The sequence below is a fragment of the Capsicum annuum genome, chromosome 11 (genome assembly GCF_002878395.1).
Source record: "Capsicum annuum cultivar UCD-10X-F1 chromosome 11, UCD10Xv1.1, whole genome shotgun sequence".
In the NCBI taxonomy this organism is placed as follows: domain Eukaryota; kingdom Viridiplantae; phylum Streptophyta; class Magnoliopsida; order Solanales; family Solanaceae; genus Capsicum; species Capsicum annuum.
Genome location: NC_061121.1, coordinates 123964375 through 123976172, shown reverse-complemented (window position 1 = coordinate 123976172; position 11798 = coordinate 123964375). Strand labels below are relative to the sequence as shown.

The 11798-nt window shown below is 33.3% G+C and overlaps 1 long non-coding RNA gene across 1 annotated transcript; it reads left to right on the top strand.

The window, feature by feature from the left end:
• Positions 1 to 234: 234 nt before the first annotated feature.
• On the top strand, positions 235 to 3644 carry LOC107847051. The gene is made up of 4 exons (XR_001667283.2): positions 235 to 542; positions 1215 to 1334; positions 2815 to 2886; positions 3572 to 3644. It is a non-coding gene; the product is annotated as an uncharacterized LOC107847051 (long non-coding RNA).
• The last annotated feature ends 8154 nt before the right edge of the window (positions 3645 to 11798 follow it).

The following is an 11798-nucleotide window of genomic DNA, read 5'->3' as shown; positions in this document are numbered from 1 at the left end:
AAAAAAATTGTTATCCATATTAAATATATTTATTTTTCTTGCACTTGAAGTAGTATCAAATTAATAACATTAATGTAATCATAATAAACTAACTATATCAAATTTTTGTAGTTATAAAAATGTATGTTTCTTTTTTTTAATTAAAAGTTGGGGCTCCAAGCCCCATTTTATTATCCAAGAAAATTTTTGTTGGTTAAAAAAAACTAAAGAAATGGAAAGTTGAATTATTTATTATCCAAGCAAAATAAAGAAAAAAGATTAAAAAAAAACTAGAGAAATGGAAAGTTGACTATCAGCTAGAATGGTCTAGAAAGGGAAAGGTCTTGACGGAGCCATCCATCATCGGAGCTCCGATCGACTTCCCCATTCTACCGCAGACTTTTACCTTCCTTCTATTCCACTCTCCCGTAGTTCCATCAATCACACGACCACTCTAATTTCTTGTTTTTTTCTCCAACTATTATTTTCACTTAAGGTTCTGGAGTTTTCTTTAATGGCAATGAAGCAGCTCCAATTTGAGTAGCATCTACAATCTATCACCAGTAAGTATGTGTGTGTTCCTTCCTTTTTAATTCTCTCTGGTAGATCCTTTTTAATTTTTGTATTTGTACTCTTTTCATATCCGATTAAATCAAATACCCCCACTTTGTGTTTGGACCATTGGAAGAAGAGGCGTTCAAGTTGGTGCATTTTTTTTGGGTCTCAAGTTTTGCATGTAACCTTTTATTTTAATAGATCAGTGATATCTATTTTCCTACAGTGTTCAATTATAGAAACTTTAACTTTAAAAAAAGCTTCATACGATCATCTTTAGTACGTTTTGTGGAGCCTGATAAAACTTTGATTGATGTTAATTTTGTCGCTAGCAAATTCTTCAGCTAATTTTTGTGTCTTTGAGAAACTTTAGACCGAGTGCTTTTTTTTCCTTGCAGCTACATTTTTTTATTTTTATGTTCTATGAAAAAGCATGGTAATCATTTATGTTCTTGAATTTATCTCTCTTTTCTTTTTATAATTTAAATTGTTTTGTGGGCTATACTTATCCTTCTTTCTTTTCTCTATTTGCCCTCATTATGTTGCAAATGGTAGTTATAGAGCATGTCATCTCATTAAATTATAAAAGAGAAAATTGTATCCTATGTGTTTCCTTATCTTGTGTGTGTTCCTTTAGATCGATCTGCTGTTATTTGTTTCATGTTACCTCTTCTTCACAGGATTTACATAAAATTCAGTCACCATTTAGTCCTCTGGATATACGACTCGCCCACGTACCAAAGATGCTCTCAGTTCTAATGAATGAGTGGACACCGATGACCTTCCACATGTCTTTTAAGGTTGGTGATTATCTTGTCTGGTTTGATAAATTTCTGACATTTAATAATGATGTACTCTTTGTTCGAAAGAAAAATTATACTTGTGAAGAAGTGGTGACTTGAAGGGAATCTTTTAAATTTCTATATGTGTGTGTGTGTGACAGAGAGAAAGATAAGGGGTGGCGTGTGCATAAGTTTATAGAAACCGCTAAAACAAAGACGGAGAACTATATACAATACGAGACTCTCTTGAAAAATGAATGGAACAAATGCTAGCTAATTAGTTGTTGGTCCATGGTTAATATATACTTGGAACAACACAAAAATAAAGTAACAAAGCTAACATGTTAACATTAACTAGAACTTTTATTTTTTCGTACAACTACAAAGTTCATTACTTGCCTGAAATTTGTCATTTCAAGATTCTGGATATAGTTTAGTCTTAAGAATCATAACTTTTAGTTGTATTTATTAGAGGATAAGCTCTAGCTGTTTTGAAGTTTATGATATTTGAAGTTTATGCCAAATCTGAAAGCTGTTAGATGTTTTTGTAATGTGCATCCTGTTATTCATTCAGAACCATCCCTTAATATTACTGAATAACAAAAAATTGAAGACACTAGAAATACTAGTTTCACTATTGAGAATGCCAAAACCTTATGCCAATTAGTCCTTTCCTTTAAAAGAAAAATATTGAAAAAAAAACAACTATGTCAGTCAATGCACCATACCGAGGCAGCTTGTAACGGGAAATTTAATATTTATTCACATTACTTGAATCAAGGTCGACAGTCATACTCACAATTAAGGCAGCATCACTAGTGTAATTTTTAACATATTATTTAAATGAGGGGTCATCACAGCCCCTTGAGATGCAGCTCTTCCCCGGACTCTATTGAATGCAGGATACTTTGTACATCGGACTGCCCTTTTATTTAGGAGAACCATGATGTCTCAGGTTTAAATTCAACCTGAGGCAAAAACACTAGTTCATTTCTTCCAATCTATCTAAGCTTTGGTGAAAAACGTCACCCAGTATCTGTGCTGGTGGTAGGTAGCAGGTACCCGATGGAATAGTTGAGGTGGACAAGTTGGACCGACACCACTGTCATTAAAAAATCTGTTGCTTTTATTTTGACAAATATTTGCATTGCTCTATATCTTAAAAAATCTAATTACTAAATTCTTTTTTTTCTGAGGCCTGGATTGGGATCTTTTACCGTTGTATAATACCACCATGGTGGTTGGATAAACAATATCTTTTTATTCTGATTCCCAGTTTGTTTCCACAAATTATCTAAGCTTCTTTGTCAAGGATTCAGTGAAAACCTATTCACATGTAACATCAGATATAATCCATCTCCACCTGTACTCATATAGCTCTGTGAAGACCACTGCGTTTTCTCTCCTCACATATAGCTGTGGATAAAGATGGAATTGTGACACTATTTTAGCTTTTCCAAGTTTTAAGAGAGGATTTACCTGAACTTTATTTTGGCAGGTTGATCATAGACGAGCTTATAATTGGGAAATCATGCTTTCTAAGGTGAAAATACCACTGCATGACATGATGGTAAGCTATATTCATATACAATTTGATTTCTTTTTGGATAATCTGGTTATCTTAGAATATATATCTGACATACAATTATTTGTATTAATCTCTGTCATATTATCTTGAGTAATTATTTATCCACTTCTGTATAGCACTATACCTGGAGTAGGTTGGCGCTGTTATCACAATGATTCTTTTAATATTTCAAGCTCTAAAACTTAAAAGTAAGTTGTATGTCCCATGATTATATAGCTACCCGTGTTTGATTAATTTTTCTGTTCCTAACAAGCAATTATGGTAAACCATGTCCAATCGTCCCTAGATTTGTTTATCTCTATGATTTTCACTCCCTTTTTATATACTATCCTTTGTCTTGAGCCGGTGGTCTATCGAAAATAGCCTCTCAACTTCTTTAGAGGTAGTGGTATGGACTGCATACACTCTATCCTCCTCAAACCCCACGATGTGAGAATATACTGGGTTTTATTGTTGTTGTTGTTGTTGTTGTTTTTGTTGACCAGTTAATATATGTAGGTCACTTGTAATTCAAAGTAGTGATACTTTAGTAGTGATCTGCAAAGGAAAAAATCCTATGAGCTAAATACTCCAGTTCTTGTTTTATATTGGATATTTAGATGACTGTGTGACAATCCTTGATCTTGTATTTGAATAATTTATGACCAATTTCCTTTGGTTACTGCAGAGGCTATTGTGCAACATGCCCAGTAATGGTCCCAATTCATGTTTGTGCGGAGTGACACATTTTGAGGTAGGACTTCAGATACTATGTTTACATTAATAACTTCTTTAGAATTTTATATTTGCTATAGTGGAAGAGATGGTTGTGTTTAATCTATATCTGTTTCCCATTCTACCTATTATTAAGCAAATAAAAGTGAGAGAGTTTTGTTCGTTCATTAAGATTTTTGCTCTGTCTGCTGAACATTATTTTATACTGGGCGTCCTCACCAGTATTTTATGATGAGTCAACGTCGTCATTGACCTTTTCACTCTGAAATCCTTAGGCTTGGAAAATTTGAATCATCTTAGTTTGGAAGATGAAGAAAGAGCCTACAAATGAATATTTATGATTTATCTATTAAAGAGCCTACGAATGCACATTTATGATTTATCTATTAATAGGTTGCAATCCCCTAGCTAGTTGGATAAGTTGTGGTCTCAACCACATATGATATAACATGATGCAGTTCACCTAGTGACCGATGGTAAACGTGTGCTTATTTACTAAGTTGCTCGCACTCTTCAAAAATGTCTACGGGTGAGTGTCGGATACTCCAAAAATAATATATTTTTAAAGAATCCGACATGGATACAACAACAACAACAAATCCAATGTATTCCCACAAAGTAGGGTCTGGGAAGGGTAAGATGTACGCATACCATACCGCTACCTCTGAAGAAGTAGAGAGGTTGTTTTCGATAGACCCCCGGCTCGAGATACAGAACAGTAATTCTAGATAGACCCCTAAGTGCACATGTCAATTTAATTAGGACCCATATGTCCATAATATTTCTAGAATACAGAGTACACTGTATTCTAGATATCAACACAAATATAATCTTTTCATTTTTATTTATAATTGCTTTCTGTCATCCAATTAACTATCCCACCCAATAAAAGCCACTACACTACTTTTCCAGTACTCAAAAAACTTTTTTCATAATGATAATGAACTTTCTAATTGCTTTATCGAAGCTGATAATCACAAAGCATAGTAGAATAAAATGTAGACTGGTAAGTGTGTAATACTCTGTTTTACTAATGCTTTTGCAACACATTAAGAGGGCCTTAGTTTGACTTGGGGAGAAGTTGAAATTATTCATGCACATATTGTCAACATTGTGACTGGGAGAAAAAGTAGAAATAGTGTATTCTTTTCAATGAATCTAAACTTTAATCTCATCAAGTGATACCACACATATAAAGTGAACATACTGTATTGGCTATTTATATAGAAAGGCTTTACATTAAGTTGATAGAATGTTCACATGAACTAAGAAATGAAGTGTGGACTAGATGGAGATGAAGGGAGTGGTAATGAAATAGTAGCTCATCTAATCATTATATACAGCCCAACCATGTCATGTCAATGCAACAAGTTGTTTTCAGGTTGAGGATAATATCCTTGCACTTTAACCATGCAATAAGGACAACAAAGGCTTGAGAATATCTTATATTAGGTAGGTAATAAGCAAGAACGCATCACCAATCATATATTCAGACCATGATTGAACTACTAAAAAGAGTAGAAATGACCCTTACCAGAAATGAAGCAAAATGTTCTGACGTCATTACTGCATTCCGAAATGGATGCGGCAACATTTTTGGAGAGTTTGAGTAACTTAGCTTATTGATGTTCTATGACATGCCCAAAAAACAATCACCAATACTTTAAAGCATGACAATTTACCTATGTCGAAATGAAACCTGCATCGGCCTCCTTTCTATCCTCTTTTATCTTGTCAGATAATTTGACATCGCAAGGAAGTTATGTTTATGTCCACAATTGATTCCATTAAAACATGTCAATTTGCAAATTTTCTATCTGGTGGCATTGTCACACTTCTCGTTTTGCTTCTAACTACTGCCAATTTCTATTTTTTTGAACTGTTGTAATTCTTTTCTAGTAGTTGAGCCCCCACACTTTTCTTTACCATCGTTCAAAGTTTTAGCAGAAAAATATGCAACCCCCTATTGGATTTTTGTGCTAGTAGTATCTGTAGGACTGTCTGTACACACCGAGTTAATGCAACCCCTGGTGGGAGTGTATAAGTTTTTCCATTCTCCGTGTCATATTTTTTGTGTGTTTCAAAACTGTTTCGTATTGTATGTTCATAACTTTGGACATCAACACCTAACTTCCTTCCAAATGGAGTAGTTCTCATTGCAAAATTTCCACAACCATTTCATTCTAAGAGCCTTGGTCTGATTTTTCAAATTTTAATGCCCAGTCCCTCTTGCCTCTTGCCGGCTGTAACAACATTCTACTTGACCAGGTTATAACTCTTTGTATCATTATTTTGTTTCTATAAAACTTCTAATTTTTTCCAGTCTGTTGATAACCCTTTGGGGAACAAGAAATATAGACATCATATACGTAGGAAGGGCATCGAGAACAAAATTTATCAGTGTCAATATTCCACCTCTAGATATGTATTGAGATTTTCATCTTGCTAGCTTCATCTCACACTTCTCTATTACCTTGTTTGAGATCTCATAAGATTGAGATCTAGCTTCCAGGAGCATCCCTAAATATGTTGTAGGTAGTACACCAATTTTCTCTCCTAGTATGACATTCAAGGACTCCCAACTTTTGGATTTCATTGATGGGATGTAAGTAGCTTTTCCTCTAATTAATGTGCACCCCAGAAACTCCCTCAAAAAGCACTAGCTCCACCCCTTAGTGAATATTAATGTAATTGCTCAAAATTATTTCCGTCACTGTTGTAAGCTAGTTTATCCATGGCAAAGAATCAACAAAACCATTTTATGAAAACAAATCAAAAAAATACATAATAGAGTTGGAAGAATAGCTGTCTCAAGAATAAGTAAAATTGTTAACTCAATATGCAAATAAGACTTTTAAAATATTTACAATAACAAATCTTCATCATCAGTTTCTGGTTCTGATTCGATGTTTTCAATGATATCATCAGCTAAGGTAACATCAGTGATGATAACTTCAAGATCATTTCTTCTTAGTTTATAAAGTCTTCGTCTTCTTCAAATGTATACAAGTAATCATTACAAGCATCTTGCTGAAAAGTATTTTCACTGGTAGCACCTCCAGTAAAATAGGTAGAATGACCATTTAGAACAATTGATCAATTTAGATGAAGATTATCCTTGACATAAAACACTTGTTCTGCTTGAGATGCAGGCACAAATGGTTCATTTGTTGCTAGTTTTCACTTAGTGTTAACACTAACAAAATCATGTTTATCTATTTTCACTCCATTTTCGATGTGATCAACATCCCACCAATCACATTTAAATAAAACAATATGTTTACATCCAACATATTGAAGTTCTACTATTTCAGTTAGGAAACCATAGTAATTAATATTTTGACCATTGGCTACTCCTCTTACTAAAACACCACTATTTTGAGTCTTCCTTTTTTCCTCGAATAGTTTAGTATGAAACCTAAAACCATTTATTTCATATCCCTTGAATCTTTGAACCCCATCAAGGGGACCTCTAGCCAACCAATACAATTCGCCACTTGCAAGTGGATTTTCTTCTTTATGCATTTGTACAATCTATGTAGAAAAATAAATAAATAAATTATTGAAGATAAATAAGTATAACTAATTGAATGAGAAATTCAATAAAAATTTACTCGGTGGTAAAATCAATCATCGAAGTTTATGTTGTTACTATTCTACTCAAACTCACTGTCAAACAAATAAGTGTTCATTAGACAAAATAGAAGATGGAGCCAAATGATAAACTAGATGTTAAATTACTGAATGTCATAAAGAAACATACTGTATAAATGGTTGAACTTCTTCATAATTTTTCAAGATATAAAGATGAGCTTGTTTACGCTCAAGCTCTTCAAGATTTCTGGATTTGTTTTTTAAAAAAGGAGAACCCTTTTGTTCAAAAATTGATAATCCATTGTATGGCTCGGCATGATTATTTTCATAATTCTTATCCGTTTGATTATGCCCTTTCGCACTTCCATGTAAATACCTTGAACAAAATATTAGGCTTTCTTCAACAATGTACCCTTCTGCAATAGATCCTTCAGGTTGATTCATATTACGAATATAATGTTTCAAAATGCATAAGAATCTACATGATGTTACATAATACAGCTCAAATTTTTACTTAGCATGATTAATAATGAGCTACATAAAATTAATACAACTATAGATTAAAAATATATTGTTCTATTGGTTACATCCACCTGTATTGTATAGGTCCAGCAAGCTTAGCCTCTTTTGGAAGATGAACAACTAAGTGCACCATAACATAAAAAAATATTGGTAAAAATATTTTCTCTAATTTGCTCAATGTTATTGGAATCTGAGCTGAAAGTTGATCTAACACATCAATCCTTAATGTTTTCGAACAAATCTCTCTGAAGAAAATACTTAAATCAGTGATAGCATCATAGACATTGTTAGGCACAACTCCACGAATTGCAAAAGAAAGCAGTTGTTCCAACAAAATATGTGAATCATGACTTTTTAGGCCATAAATTTTATGATCCTCTAACTTCACCCACCGTGATATATTGGAAGAGTAACCATTTGAAACCTTAACCTTTTTCAAGAACGTCCATACCTTAGACTTCTCATCTGATGATAAAGTATAACATGTTGTTGGATAATACCATCTGCCATCTCTCTGTGTTAGATGCAAATCTTTTCTTATACCCATTTCCTTCAAATCAAGACGAGCATTAAGATTATCTTTTGTTTTTCCTTCAATATCTAAAAATGTTCCAATTAAGTTATCATAAACATTTTTTTCAATATGCATCAGATCTAAATTATGGGGTATTGGATTATTTTTCCAGTAAGGAAGTTGGAAAAAGATGCTTTTCTTCCTCCAATTATGAACTCCTTTATTTTTTTCGTACTTTCATTTTTTCTGGGTCTTACCAAATTTTATGTCTTCCAGAGTAAGCAACTAATTTAAAACATCATTCTCAGATAGAACTTTTGGAGCAGGTCTTCTTTCTACTTCTCCATTAAAATCACATTTATTACTCCACCACTTATGATTAGATGGTAAATATCTACGGGTACCCATGTAAGAAAACTTACGACTATGCTTCAATTGAGTAGATGGAGTGTCTTTGTTCCACATAGGGCAGGCCAAAGCTCCCTTTGTGCTCCATCCTGACAAGTTGGCATAAGAGGGAAAATCATTTATCGTCCATAAGAGTGTTGCCCGCATACAAAAGTTCTCTTTTCTTGAAGCATCATATGTATTTACCCCACAAAACCATAATTCTCGCAACTCATCTATCAATGGTTCTAACTACAGGTCGATATCATTTCCAGGAGCTTTAGGACCAGGTATCAACAAAGACAAGAAGTAATATGGTTGCTTCATTAATATCCAAGGGGGTAAATTGTATACAGTAATAATAACTGACCAAGTGCTATGAGAAATACTCAAGTTGCCAAAGGGATTTATCCCATCAGCTGCTAAATTGAGTCTAGCATTACGAAGATATTTAGCAAATCTTGGATTAGACATATCTAAATATTTCCAAGGCTTAGAGTCTACTGGATGTCTAAGAACCCCATCTTTCAAACGATGATCATCATGCCATGTCATGTCTGAAGCTATTTCTGATGTCATAAACAACCTTTGCAATCTTGGTTTTAAGGGAAAGTAACTAACACTTTTTGAGGAACTTTGTTCTTAGCCTTTCCTTGAGTAGTGCCATTAGCGTTTTGACCTTCAACTGATTTCCACCTAGATTCTCCACAAATAGAGCAAGATTCAACCTTTGCATTATGTTTCCAAAATAACATACAATTATTCTCACAAGCATGTATTTTTTCATAACGAAGGCTTAAATTTCGAATTACTTTTCTTGCTTCATAGAATGACTCCGGTAAAGTTTCACCGGAAGGAAGTGCTCATTTAATAAACTTCAGTATGTTATCAACTGCTTTATCACACAACCCATGAAGACACTTTATTTGGAACAGTTCAACTATTAATGACAACTTGGAGAATGTCTCACAACCAGGATAGAGTTGCTGGGCAACATCCTCTAATAATTTGGAAAATTTGGAAATAGGTTCTGAAGCATCATCATGTTTAAAATTAATCCCATTACAATCATCCATGATTTTAGGGCCAACAATATCATTAATCATTTCAAACATATCTTCACCTTGCTCTCTTCTTACATTCTTTTGTCGTACTTCATTATTACTAGTGTTTTGTTTTTTAGCTGCAAATTCTCCATGATGAAGCCACCGAGTATACGACTTTACTATCTCAGTAAATATTAAATGATTTTCGACTTCATCTCTAGTGTTGTAGAGAATATTGTTGCATGTCTTACAAGAATAAGGAATTTCATCATCTGATTTTTTGTCCTTAAAAGCAAATTGAAGAAAATTCTCGACTCCTTTCATATACACATAACTCAATCTGTCTTTACAACTCATCCAACTCTTATCCATTTCAAATTCCTATAAAGTTAAAAAAAGAAAACATCAATTCTTAAGAATAAACCACAATTATAACTGAAGCAACCGAAAGAAAAGTAATAATTTCCATCTTTATCACTAAGTCAGAATGACAAGAAGTTTTAGCACCATTACCACTTATCTCTTCCCTTTGCTTTACTATTAAAAAAAGCAGGTATAATTTGTCAAGTTGCATCCTTGTCTAATATGTTAAATTTTATGCTTATAGGCAGTGCTGTCAAACATCAAGTTCCTATTATTTTCTCGTGTCAAGTTTGTCAATCTTAACTATTATGTATTACTCCTGTTTATATGCATTATTTTTGAGAATTCATGTTTGTCCATATCAAATTAATAATCACCGCAACAATCGTCATCTAAACAACCCAAAAAAATGAAAGATTTTAAGTGAACAAAAAGAATGTAGCTTTAGATACAGAACAAATAAGTAAACTTACTTATGATGTTTTAAAATAATGAATTAGAATATCAAAAAAATATTATAAATTATAATAGCTAACAACTTAAAGTATCTAAAAATATATTTAAAATATAATTAATTATTTAAATTTTATTTTTATCACATAAATTGAGTTAAAAAAATAGCATATATCGAACTCGTGCTAGCAAGGACTCCTGAATAGCTAGTACTACCTTCGTCCCAAATTACCCGTCCCAAACTGAGATGACTCATTGATTAAGACAAATAATTAATAACATGCCTAGTTTACCATAGTACCCCTATTAAATGATGTTTACATTTTAATTTGAATAAAAAGTAATTAATGAAAAGGATAAAACATGAAAAAAAATTCTCTTCTTGATTAATGAAAAAAGACAAGTAAAATGAGAAATCGATTTAAAAAATTTGGGACAGAGGGAGTATTTAGCATAAGAGTAAGTAAAGCTAGAAAGTCTAGTTGTAACACCGGGTGTTCGAGACTCTTTGAGTCTTGACTAAGCCCGGGGGTGCACAGGCCCTCAAAAAGGAGTTTCTCGCAAGTGCACCATGGGTAATTTAGAGTTTCACCTAGTCTGATGGCCCTCAGAAATATGTTCGAGACTCTTCGAGTCTCGACTAATTCCAGGGATGCACAGGCCCTCGACAAGGAGTTTCCCGCAAGTGCACCACGGTTAATTCAGAGTTTCACCCAGTTTGATGGCCCTCAGAAATTATTTGTACCCAGTGGAAATCGAACTTGAGACTTTGAAAGAGAGCACCCCTAAGCTCAAGCCAATTACCACCAGGCCAACTTCTGAGGGTTAATTACATTTTCTGTTTTCCAAAATGAGTCTCAAAACTATCATTTAATATATAAATATGCCCTTTAACTTGACTTGATCATCTCGTATTTATGACATTCAACTTTGGATACACGCATCTTATGTGGCATAATACACATAGGATCTTACATAGAATATGAATATACCGTGTAGGCATTTTATGTGGAATAATAAATGTAGGACCTTATGTAGAATATGAATATATTGTGTAGGATGGTACATAGTAGGGATGTACGAACCAAACCGTCAAATTAAATCAAATCGACGAACCAAATCGAATTGAGAAAATAATCGACTTATGATTTGGTTTGGTTGTTTTGGCATTAGAAAAATAAACCTGACCATTCTTGAATTGATTTGGTATTAACAAAAAAAAAGTCAAACTGAACCCAAATCAAACCAACAGATATATATATATATTGATTTGATCGAATTTTGTAATGTGTATGTCTTAA